Source organism: Podarcis melisellensis (genome assembly GCF_964234715.1).
Source record: "Podarcis melisellensis genome assembly, chromosome: 10".
Taxonomy (NCBI): domain Eukaryota; kingdom Metazoa; phylum Chordata; class Lepidosauria; order Squamata; family Lacertidae; genus Podarcis; species Podarcis melisellensis.
Window position 1 is genome coordinate 19,346,784 of NC_138542.1, and position 12,921 is coordinate 19,359,704.

Consider the following 12,921-nt stretch of genomic DNA (forward strand, 5'->3'; position numbering starts at 1 on the left):
ACATATTTTATTTCCCCTTCCGATTAAGGCATTGTTCAGTGCCTGAAGAATTGGAAACGCAAAATTAAACTTCAAGTCTTTGGTTAAGTGATCTTAACTGAGCATCACAGACCTCACAAATTTTACGTGCAGCTGAGGTCAAGATGGGCATGAATCATCTAATTAGTGGGTCAAAGATAATGGATTAATTCCAGAGTAACAGAGTAGCATCATGGAGAGCTGGTGAGGTGACTCTCTGTAGGCTCTTTGAATATACTGCGAAGAGTTCTGCAGGCATATATCTGCTGCTGGTGATATTTTCCCCAGTAGTTTGATATGAAGGTGGCGCTGTGGGTTAAACCACAGAGCCTAGGACTTGCCGATCAGAAGGTCGGCGGTCTGAATCCCCGCAATGGGGTGATCTCAGTCCCTGCTCCTGCCAACCTAGCAGTTCAAAAGCACTTCAAAGTGCAAGTAGATAAATAGGTACCACTCCGACGGGAAGGTAAACGGTGTTTACGTGTGCTGCTCTGGTTCGCCAGAAGCGGCTTAGTCATGCTGGCCACATGACTCGGAAGCTCCTTTGGCCAATAAAGTGAGATGAGTGCCGCAACCCCAGAGTTGGTCACGACTGGACCTGATGGTCAGGGGTCCCTTTACCTTTACCTTTAGTGTGATATGAGACACCCGAACAGAGCATTCTGAGGGTTGATTGAAGCGAGGGTTTAAAGCGTCTTCATCCCTCCAACAGGCCCCAAGATTGGGATTATCACCTACATCAATTTATAGCTGTCATAGTTAATTTATTAGCTTCAGTGGGTGTGAAATTTTAAAAATGAGATCTTATGGGGCAAATAAGAAAATCCCCACCTCCCATCCTGGTCAGCATGACAGCCAATCTGCCACTTCCCTTCCCTATGTACCCCTTTGGTTTATTCTGCTGATCAGTATAATTTACCGTATTTTTCGCCCCATGGGACGCACTTCCCCCCCTCCAATAATGAAGGGGAAATGTGTGTGCGTCCTATGGGGCGAATGCAGGCTTTCGCTGAAGCCTGGAGAGCGAGAGGCATCAGTGCGCACCGACCCCTCTCGCTCTCCAGGCTTCAGGAAGCTATCCGCAAGCCTTGCGAGCAGCAACCTGCAGCCCCGGCGAGTGTCCGCAAGCCTTGCGCACCCAGCGGGAGGTCCTAGAGGGCCTCCCCATGCTTCGGGCGAGTGTCCGCAAGGCTTGGGGTGGCAGCCCCCAAAAAACAAGGTGTGTCCTATGGGCCGGTGCGCCCTATAGGACGAAAAAGACGGTAGTTCTCAGTCAAAGGTGGGTGGGGAATCTTGACTTCAGCCCCATTGATTTCAGTAGGAACTATTTGCTTACAATCCTAAGCATGTCTGCTAAAAAGTAAGTCTTATTTAATTCAGTGGGGCTCATGCCCAAACAGGTGGGGTTAGGATTTCAGCCCTAGTTTGGCTCCAACAGATGCAAGGGTAATTCATCTACTGTTATTTTCAAAGCATTATAAGTGCTGCAGGGGGGAAATGAATGCAAGGGAGACAGACGAAAGGGAACAAGGCGTCCCATTCATCCCCCAGCTTTTTTTTCTGTTTTCCTCTCCATTTGAGCACTGCTTTACATTAAGAAACTAAATTTTAACTTGTAGCTGTAGACAATATACTTAATTATTTCCCAGCTGGGTCAGCCAGAATCCTACATGCAAAACAAAGCAGAATTTAAAATAATTACAGCAGAACTGCTTCAAGCTGGCTGAAGCTAGCTGTGCGTTACTCTGGGGAAAGCAAACATCAGTTTGACTAGATAGTAGACGGAACGGCACAGAGACTGTGAAATATGCTTGTTAGTAGTGTCTTGTTATTCATTCTGTGCGATAGTCCTATATTTGGTAAAAGGAAGAGCACTAGTTTCTGCACTGGAATTTTGTTGTTTGTTTTTCTGAAACAGCATCTCTTTTGATTTTGATAGTACCTTGGTTTTCTTACAGTGATAAAGGGGGATTTTATGCCCATTATGCCACCGTACTCTTATGAAGGTTAGAGACAAAGTGTACACAAATGGGTAGGCCAGCAATGACATTTGTTCTCATTTCCTAGCATGACACCCGAAAAAAAATCCAGAGCGGATACTAAATTGGGGAATTTGTCTATAGCAAGGAGAAGGTTAGAGACAAGGTCTGCTTCCAGATGAGGGGCTCTTAGGTGTAAGCTACACACAGGATTGCAATAGACTTTCAACACTTTCTCCAGGAGTGGGGAATCTTTTTCAGCTCGAGGTGCACATTCTGTTCCACGACAGGAAAACTGGACAGGAAAATGAATGTAAATTGGAGCAGTAGGCTAGTTTGTTGTTGTTGTTTAGTCATTTAGTCAGGTCCGACTCTTCGTGACCCCATGGACCAGAGCACGCCAGGCACTTCTGTCTTCCACTGCCTCCCGCAGTTTGGTCAAACTCATGTTCATAGCTTCGAGAACACTATCCAACCATCTTGTCCTCTGCTGTCCACTTCTCCTTGTGCCCTCAATCTTTCCCAACATCAGGGACTTTTCCAGCTAGTTTTATACATACTCAAACAGCCCTCTCTGTCCAGGGCTGCCTTCGGATGTCTTCTAAAGGTTGTATAATTATAGTGGTACCTGGTGTACATCCCACTATGTTCCGTCCACACCAATGGGTGTGATTTAGGCTGTATTCTTTGAAAGCACTATGAAACCACTTCAATCAGCCATGCCTTTGCCCAAATAATCATGAGAACTGTAACTTGTTAAGGGTGCTGAGGCTTGTTAGGAGACCCCTATTCTCCTCATGGAGCCGCATTTCCCAGAGTTCCCTGGGAACAGGGATTGGTTGCTGAGCCACTCTAGGAATTGTAGCTTGGTGGGTGGGGGGGAGAAGGGTGTCCCAAGAACTCTCCGCACCCCCAGCAGATGACAAACCCAGGGTTCTTTGTGGGACTGATTAAAGACTGATTATAGTGGTATCATAGTGCTTTCAGTGAATGGTGTGACTGTGGCCTTAGTTGCTTTGAAACTCAGCACACTATAGTCATTGCTGTGGGTGGCATTTTATGACACCCCATCACAGATGGGAGTTGTAATTCAGCAGCATCTGGGAGGTCAAAGTTTCCCCACAACTGATGTACACCTGACACACATACTGTCATACAGGTGCAGAGTTTGATCACAGAATCTACTGAACTTAATAATAATTTTATTATTTATACCCCACCCATCTGGCTGGGTTTCTTCAGCCACTGTGGACGGCTTCTAGCACATATAAAAACATAATAAAACGTCCAACATTTAAAATTTCCTTCTGATGTCTTCTAAAAATAGTGTAGTTCTTTATCTCCTTGACATCTGCTGGGAGGGCATTCCACAGGGTAGACGCCACTGTTGAGAAGGCCCTCTGCCTGGTTCCCTGTAACTTCACTTCTCACTGTGAGGGAACTCCCGGAAGACCCTTGGAGCTGGACCTCAGTGTCCGAGCTGAATGATGGTGGTGGAGACACGCCTTCAGGTATACTAGGACGAGAGCTGAAAAGGTCAGCAGGAACTATTTGAATTGTGCTCGGAAACGTACTAGGAGCCAGTGAAGATCCTTTAGGACCAGTGTTATATGGTCCTGGCAGTCACTCCTAGTTGCCAGTCTAACTGACACATTCTGGATTAGTTGTAGTTTCCAGGCCACCTTCAAAGGACATTTGCACATTGCAGTAGTGCAAGCGGGAGATAACCAGAGCATGCACCACTCTGACAAAACAGTCTGCAGGCAGGCTGGTAGAAAGCTTCCGTGGTACTGATAGACAGCTTCTGTGGACACAGAGTTGACCTGTTCCTCCCTGGACAGCTCTGGGTCTAAAATGACTCCCAGGTTGCGTACCTGGTCCTTTAGGGGCACAGTTACCCCATCAGGATCAAGGAGTCCCCCATACCTGTCCCCCAAAACAGTATTTCTATCTTGTCAAATTCAACCTCAATCCATTGGGGGCTGGGGTTGCCACTGTGATTCCACTCCATCTGAATATACATGGTTGTCTGAACCAGGTTGCAAGGTATTCCTGAAAGAATAGTATGTGGTTGTTTGGCCAGGTCCAGCTCATAGTAAGCATGCAGAACAAGAAAAACCCAGACTGGAATGCCTCCGGATTCCAGTATTGAAAAGAAAATGATGGCATTGCCTCATGACGCATGGTGGAGCAAAACTTTAAGCACTGCAGCCAGGCGCTGAAAGGGCATCAGTATTGTGAGGTTTTCACAATATTAAATAACGATTCGATCACCTGTAGACAAAGATGACATTCTCACAATGCAAAATTGCTTGGAAAAGTCATCGTGCTTTCTGCACACCAAGATTAAAATCTTGAGCACGCTGGCTCATGAATAGGCCTCGTTGGAGGCAGCAGAACTTCCTTCTGCGTAAACAAGCTTAGACTCAGGTCACCAAAGTTGTTAACACAAACCATGCTCCCCCCACAAAAAACCCCCAGGGAAAAAAGCATGAGCTTTCCCTCAATACCACACAAAATTCTGTTTTCAAGGAAGTGATGAGAGGCACTATGCGTAGGCATGGGTGAAAGGATGTACTTCCCAGACCCCCCACCTGAGAAAAGTCGCACTCATTTATTACTGCAGCAGTTATTTTTTGCAGCTTTACACAGTTGCAAAGCATGTACAAGCCATGGCGTTAGCCAGAGAGGCCTCTAATGATTTGTTACCGGCTGTGATCAAAGTCATCCATGAATGTGAAAGAGTGCATTTTTCAGAAGGAGCACATTTCCTGAAAGTTTCATTTCATCTTTGCGAAAAGTCAAAGAGCCCATTCCAGTTTCAACAAGTTAAGCTGAATCCTGTTTTGAAAATACGGTGCCTGCTGTGCACTTGTAAATGCAACCACTGCCTCAATTTTCTCTACTTTCTTCTTGTGAATAGGCTCTAATCTAAGGCTCGCCAGCATCCTCCTGGCTCGTTGATCCATACAGACTGCTGCAATTTCATTTCCTTGTGGCTCAAGTCCTCTGCTTTTATGGATGTGCGCTCTCACCTAAATGCTGATTCCTATACATTGCCATGCCAATCATGTCTTTCCATGCAACAATCTTTTTCTAAAAGGGTATCTTCCGCAGAATCTGGAGTTTTTAAGGCTACATATTGTTAGCTTTAAGACCATACGTACATTTTTTTGAAGGGAGATATCAATCTTTAATTATTATTTTCTTTCATATTTCAAATGCCCTTCAGGTTCAGCGTGTATATTTTAATGGTACAAAGAGGTAGGCTGTAGGAATAAGAAGACAAACTTTGCATTCTGTTTGGCTAAGCAAAAGGAAATTGCAAGTAACTACCTGGAAGACATATACCTCTCTCTGTTTTAGCTGTTCAGTCCCCAGTTCCCTCACCACAGTAAGCCACGGTTAACTTATCTGGAATATTTTGCTTCTTTCCACTGGTGCAAGGAGGAAACAAAACTGATCCCTGGATTAGTCTTATATCCAAAACCACTGGTTTTGATTTGTTTCACTTTAACCAACAACAATCAGTTACAAGCCCAAAACAAGTCTTGGCTCTAGATCATGGTTTGTTGGGAGAACAGCAAACCATGATTCCTGAATCAGACACAATGCTAAGCCACTTTGTTTCTTCCCATCTCTAATGGGAAGGAGCCAGTTGCACATGACTGGCTTATGCAGTATAAGTAGGGATTGGTGAATAGGTCAATATCTCCCAGTTTCTCCTTTTTCTAACCTTCACTTCTCCACGTTTCTGTATCAGCTTGCAGTTTTTGTTTTGGAAGGAAAAAGATCTCATGAACATTCACCAGCATTTTCGTGTGAATTTCTCCTACTGTACTCGAATCTGCATGCGATTTCCCTGACTATACACATTTTTGCAAACCAATCTCCTCTAAATACATATTGCCTTTTTGTATGCTATTTTTAACTACTACATGCGTTTATGTACACACTTTACCATAGCATATGCGCTTTTCCACACACTACTTGGCTGGAGAACAGCATTGCAAAATTCAGATAAGTGTTTCGCATTCGGATAATAATTTTGAAGGGTATATGTGTGTTTTGAATTGCAAATGGTTTCAGAAAATGCAGACTTGGTAAGTTTACCTTTAAATATTTCTTCCCCAACTCTAATCTGTTAATAATAATAATAATAATAATAATTTATTATTTATACCCCGTCCATCTGGCTGAGTTTCCCCAGCCACTCTGGGCGGCTCCCAATCAGTGTTAAAAACAGTACAGCATTACATATTAAAAACTTCCCTGAACAGGGCTGCCTTAAGATGTTTTCTGAATGTCAGGTAATTCTTTATCTCTTTGACATCTGATGGGAGGGCGTTCCACAGGGCGGGCGCCACTACCGAGAAGGCCCTCTGTCTGGTTCCCTGTAGCCTCACTTCTCGCAATGAGGGAACCGCCAGAAGGCCCTCGGCGCTGGATCTCAGTGTCCGGGCTGAACGATGGGGGTGGAGACGCTCCTTCAGGTATGCAGGACCGAGGCCGTTTAGGGCTTTAAAGGTCAGCACCAACACTTTGAATCGTGCTCGGAAACGTACTGGGAGCCAGTGCAGATCTCTCAGAACCGGTGTTATGTGGTCCCGGCGGCCACTCCCAGTCACCAGTCTGGGACATGCCCTCATGTTCAGAAATCACCATATATAAATTCTCAGCCAATATCCCTCCTCATTTCCACTTCCAGCCTTTCTCATTTCCCAAGCTGTTCTTGTATTGGCAATGTTTATTTTTTACAGAGATTTTTTAAAAGTCCTTTCAAATACAATGCTTGGCAGAGGCATTCTTTCAACAAATTTAGTGCTATATTTCATTTTCTGGTTACCTATTAATTCACCTATCCACCTATAACCCCCAGACAATGTCATGGGGGCACATGACTAGTAGTGCATGGCAGTTCTCAGTTTTCTGCATATATTTCAAAGACATTAACTCCCATCCCCTAGTTTTTGCTTTCAGCTAGCTAGTAACATCCAATAATTATATACAGAGAGATGAGTAGGTATTAACATCAGTTTCCATGGAACTAAGTCAGAGACGTTTTTCCTCACACGCTTTTGTTGCCCATATTTTTCACTCCTGTGCAGAGCTGCCAGTAGGCCTGAAAAGACATGTCTTTTTGTGAACTGTTTTGAAAGGTTTTGTAACGTATAAATCTCCAGTTGTCATTCCATTTATTCTGACAACCTCCAGTGCTTTGAAAGATAGGCTACATATAATTTGGCCATCTTTAACTATGCCCTCTCTCAATTTTAATATCCCACTTAAGGTGTTATAACTGTTGCCCCTTTATCAAAACTCAAGGAACCACTAGAAAGAAGGAAAGATATAAACTACGCCATAAAATGGTCCCTCTTGTTCATTTTTGCATTTATTGCCCACTCTGTGAATATTGTGTCTTCATTAACCCTCAGAATAGAAGCCAGAAATTAGTGTATCATCAATTCCTGTATCATCATGATTTCATCTGATCTCAACAGCAAAGAAAAAGATAGCACCAAGAATGCATAGCCATTGATTTAACGTGATGAAATAAAAGAATCTCCCTCCACATGTCTTAAAGGACAAAATGCTCTAAAGGGATGTAGCATTTAAAATGAAGGCTTTATAGTAGGGGTTGAAGACAAATCCAGTTCAGTTTGCTTTTAGAGGTGAGCCTACAAAATTCACACTTTCTGAAACGAGACACAAAGCACAATCCTGCAACATTCTCGCTTCCATGAACTTTGCAGTTCCTTTTTCCAGCCTAGTAATGTGTACAAAATCCCACTAGGGTAAACTGTTGAGATTTCTGTTCCACCTTAAGGAGCAGACATGTAGAACTGTTGCGTGTCACATGTCTGTTTACATTCCAGCACAGCTTGCTGGGAACTTCCATTGTGTGTATAGCTTTTCCTTTTCCTAGTCTTTCTGAGAAGATGAAGAGAGAGATGACATGTTTCTTTGTCCTGATTTATGATTAATAAATCTGTAGTTATAGTATGCTTTCACAAGCCTCATGCTTATTTTGTGTGCGCAGTTCGATCTGCTGATAGTGTGCCCTGGCATTGAAGCCTGGGTCACTGATTTACGTTGGAGCAGAGGCCAATGGGTCTTTGCAGCGGACGGCTAGAAGGAGATGGCCCAGCTGGCCTCCTAGCCCTCTGCATGTTGACATAAACATGTATATATTAATAAAAAGGGCATATAGTTAGGGAACTTGTTTTGTAAAAATGTGTATATCGGGGGGGTGCACTATAATGCTGGCAATTTTTCCTGAGGAATAATAATAATTTAAAAATTGCAAACAGATGTGGAAGTGAATTTGGGATTAGAAAAAAAGAAGCCGAGAGAAACGTAAGTTGACAAAGTAACCCATGCCTACTTCGTAGCATTTCAGAGGGTTGCATGAAATCAAATTCTTTTTCTTACTTTTGCAAAATAATGCTAATCATCCTCACTAGTTGTCAAATGGGGCTTCAGTATTGAGATGCATTGGGTTCACCTGCCTATGAAGAAAGCAGTGGTGGGTTTATAGACAGAGAGAGCACCCCTCCCCAGATATCTCTCTCTCTCTCTCTCTCTCTCTCTCTCTCTCTCTCTCTCTCTCTCTTTCTTTCTTTCTTTCTTTCTTTCTTTCTACCTGCTCCCAAAACTCTTTGCGGACAAGTGATGCATATGGAGCTCAGGCAGCAGTGAAAAAAAAACATTCCCAAAATGACTGCATTTCATTTCTGTATATTGCAGCCACAGGAAGGCTCCATCAGGACCATAGTGTATGGGTTAAGCCTTTCCTTCCCTGTGACCATAATAACTAAAATGATTGCCTCTCAAAGTTATTATTCCCTTCCCCCAGAAATGTTTGCTCCTAAATTTGCTGACGATAACTCATGTTTGAGCAGCAGCAGCATATTGTGGCTTTCAAATGGTGGTAGTAGTTTTGTGCAACAGCCGGGTTGTTCTAGAAGAGCCATTGTATACTGCAGCTACAGGGAACCGAATCTGACTAGAGCCTTCGCTCCTCCACTCCCTTGAGTCGGGTTTGACCTACCCACCTGTCTATCACCTGAGGTCACCACGACACCTATTTGTTTTTGCATAGCACTGTGCACAGAAGTCCGGATGATCGGCTGATAGTTGATCATATATGATCATATACATGTACAACTACCAGACTTTTAGAAGATATCTGAAGGCAGCCCTGTTTAGGGAAGCGATTAATGTTTTTTTTTTTTTAAAATAATTTTTATTAAGGTTTTCCAAATTAAAACAAATAAAATCCAATTCATAAACTTTTTCCAATATCCAGTACTTCCCCTCCCCACCCCCTCTTGTGTTCCAAATCTTCCAAAAAAGCAATGATATTCAACAAATTCTTATTCCCAAAATACACTCATCATCAATAACTCAATTTATCCAAATTTCCATCCCCTAAGGTCGACCTATTCCCTTCCACGAGTTCCCCCCTTTCAGATATAATACAGATGAAAATAGAATAAAAACAAACAATAATCTTACAACCTTTGGATTCCAAATTTCCCTCCCCTCTTTCCCTGTTGCGTTCCCCCTATCCCTCCACTTCTAGTGTCTTCCTGATGAACCCACCTTTCACTAAACCCACATCCCTCTGGTTCTTTACCGGTCTTTTTTTTTTTAAAATGGCATATATTAAACTTCTGGCATTTTTAAAATTACAGATGTCCAATCATAGAAGGAGTCTATCAAAGGGGGCCCATTTCTTCTATCCAGATTTTTATATCCAGGAGTATAAACTCCAATTTTATATCCATAAGCTTGTCAAATCTGGATATCCCAAATGTTCCCACATTCTGTCCAGTTCTTGTTGTTTCCTTGTTCTTGTCAATCACTCTCCTCCTTTTTACTTCCCTGTTCCCTCACAGAAATGTTCTTTTTCCAAAGGCTTCTAGTGTCTCTACAGAGGCTTGTTATTCAGGAGCAAAACATTACATCATGTTCCTTTCATTTTTCAACAGATTAATCCATTGTTTCCAGTAAAGTGTAGGCCTCTGTAGACAAAATAATGTTCCATTTCTGCAGTTTCCCAGGAGATTAAAAGTTCTATCCAACTGTTCAAGTTTCCCGTCGAAAACACATGCAATGTCCCTCAGCTCCTCTAGGTGGATTACAATAACAAAGTTCCCTTCCAGATCACATCCGCCAGTCCAAATAACTTATAAATCCTTATTTGAAACAATTTATCTCCAATTTATAACAAATGTAGCCGGCAAAGTCCTCATAACAAAGTCTCAATTTCATTCTTCCGTTTTGACAGCTCTTTGACAGCTGTCAAAACCTCCGTTGTTCTTCTCCAGGCATTTTCACGAATCGCTCCAGGGATTCCGGGGGGGTTACTTTTTAATACAAATTCCACTTTTCTCCTCCAGCTCAATCTTATAAATTTCCCTCGCGAAGTTGCTAGTTCGGCAAGATAAGGTTCTTCTCGATCTTAGTTATCCAGTCCTTTGTTTTGGCTCTTCTACAATTCGGGGGGGGGGCTGACTTCCTTTTTTCCACCTCCCCCGTTCGCTCCAAATTCTAAAAATTTATCCCTCTTTTTAGTCCATATTCCAATTACTCACGGGTTCTTCTTTTGGGTCCAAATTTTCAATAGAAGAAGTCAGCGCTCTCCGCCGGATGGCATGCGGCTGCGCTCGGCAGGGATAGCAGAGGACTCAAAGCACCACGGTCCTCCCCGGCACCCGATCCGTAGCCTTTAAAAAGGCTCCTTCACGAATCGAGAGGGCGCTGACGGTGCCAGCCGAGTCTCCATGTCCACGGCCTCCGTGGCCGTGGTTTTTAAGGGTCCCCGCATCGCCGGTGCGGTAGGACCCAGCCCCTGCCGAGCAGGCTCCCTCCGGAGCTCGGAGGGAGCCCGCCATTCGGCGATGGCGCCGACCCGGAAGTCCGGGAAGCGATTAATGTTTGATGGACTATTGTATTTTAATATCCTGTTGGGAGCCGCCCAGAGTGGCTGGGGAAACCCAGCCAGATGGGCGGGGTATTAATAATAAATAAAGTATTTATTTATTAGATGTTAAGTGTAGGGCAGGTATTTGTGGCATGGCCAAAATGGCCAAAATGGCCTCTCGGGAGTAATCATAAAGTTTACCAGATCTATGTGCATTGGTGTCCTCCTCTTCTGAAGAAGCATGATGAAAACTGCAGCCATGCTATGTTGTGCAGCTTAAATTCTGCTAACTTCACTGAGCAGCTTGTGTGTGGAATTCCAGCCAGCACCGCTAGTTAATCAAAAGTTTGCCCGAGAGGCTGCATTTATCCCTTTGTAATCAAATAGCACAAATCAAAAAGAAGATTAAGCCCTGATTATTGTCATACTGTGCTTTGAAAATAAATTTTAGTCTACCATTGTCTGCCTTGTTTTTGTGAAATCAAAATTACTGATTGCCAGCACAGCAGTAATGAAGATGGCAAAGAAGTACCGCTTATGTGTTACCCTGCGAAATGATGATTTTGACATAGTGAAGAACATGCAGAACTGCGCCTGGAACCTCTAGTTTGGGTACCTAATCATCACATGCACTGACAGCGATTCAGCAATGACCTGAACAGAGCTGCCATCTTCTCCAGTTGCTTGAGGGGGCCCAACATGACATCCTGTCATCATGCTCGTGATGTCATGTGATGTCACAAGGAGCCAAGGAGCAGAACTGAACACCCACTGAACATTGAGGGGGTCCAGCCCCCTGAAAAAACACGAGGGGAGGGCATGAGCGAAAGATTCCCAGAGCAATCCTATATAGATTTAGTCAGGTGTCAATCTCACCAAGTGCAACTGGGAAATGTACGCAGGATTGCAGCCTTAGAAAGGAAGGGGATAAATAAAGACAAGATTTGGAGTCTGAATGGTGCAGTCTGAAAGGTGCCAGGTACATTCTGCTTTAGGCAGCAAAATTCCTTGAGCAGGCACTATTTTATCTGGATAGGTTCAAATAGGAAGAAACAGGCATCTCGGTATTGCATATCCAGTTGGAGTGGCCACATAAACACTAAACTCTCTCCCTGACTTCCAATCAAACACACACACACACACACACACACACACACACACACACACTATAGGACGTTGTGCTAAGTATTGTGAACATTACTTTCACAAGATGAATTCCTCTATCGTCCTCTCTGCTGCAGCCAATCAGAAAATTTAAGGAGAAAAAGTTTGTGTAGGGATGCAAAACACTTGGATTTGGCAGGAAAGTGCCCTTAGCAGAAATAGCCAAGAATTTAATCTCCTGCTTATTGAAACTTCCTGCATAATCCGCACAGCTTTCACTTTTTCGAACGACTTGTTCCCTTAGGTTATACCTGTGTTCAAGGAAAAGTTGTGTTAAAACTTGCTCTCATTCTCTTATCTGGGTAGCTATTTAACCAGACTCTTCGTACTCAGCCAGGATTACTCAGTGCTAGCTATTGCAGAAATTTAAATATGCATCATATACATTCACACATTTGCCAGGGATCTTATTTTAATCTGGTTACATGGCTACTCACTTCACTTTTGCATGCCATATAATTCAATAAGAAGAAGTTTCATGTAAATATTTTATGTTTAATTGTTTTATTGAAGGGTGGGATACTTCTGGCTAAACTTTGCTAGAGGAGTTGTGGTGCAGCTTTTGGATTCCTGAAAACCTGTTCTTGACTTCATTCTTTCTCCAAAATCAAAGTATTCCCCATAGCTCAGTCATCAGTTCCTCCTACAAAATCTTATTTCTGTTATTAGCATTATGATTCTCCCCAGACAACGTGCTAGCCCCTTAACATTATCCCTTAACATACAGACAATTGATTAAACACAGTATAATTTAGTCTTCATAACCTTTTCCTTGTGCGAAATAAAACGGCTACACTTTGGGAGGAAGAAGAGAGATTAATTTTTTTAATT

The 12,921-nt window shown here is 43.2% G+C and overlaps 1 protein-coding gene across 1 annotated transcript in view; it reads left to right on the plus strand.

Moving 5' to 3' along the window:
- LOC309379590 (V-type proton ATPase subunit S1-like) overlaps positions 1-12,921 on the plus strand; it is a gene marked incomplete at its 3' end in the record, with an annotated part of 41,403 nt that overhangs the window by 17,989 nt on the left and 10,493 nt on the right. The window lies entirely within an intron of this gene.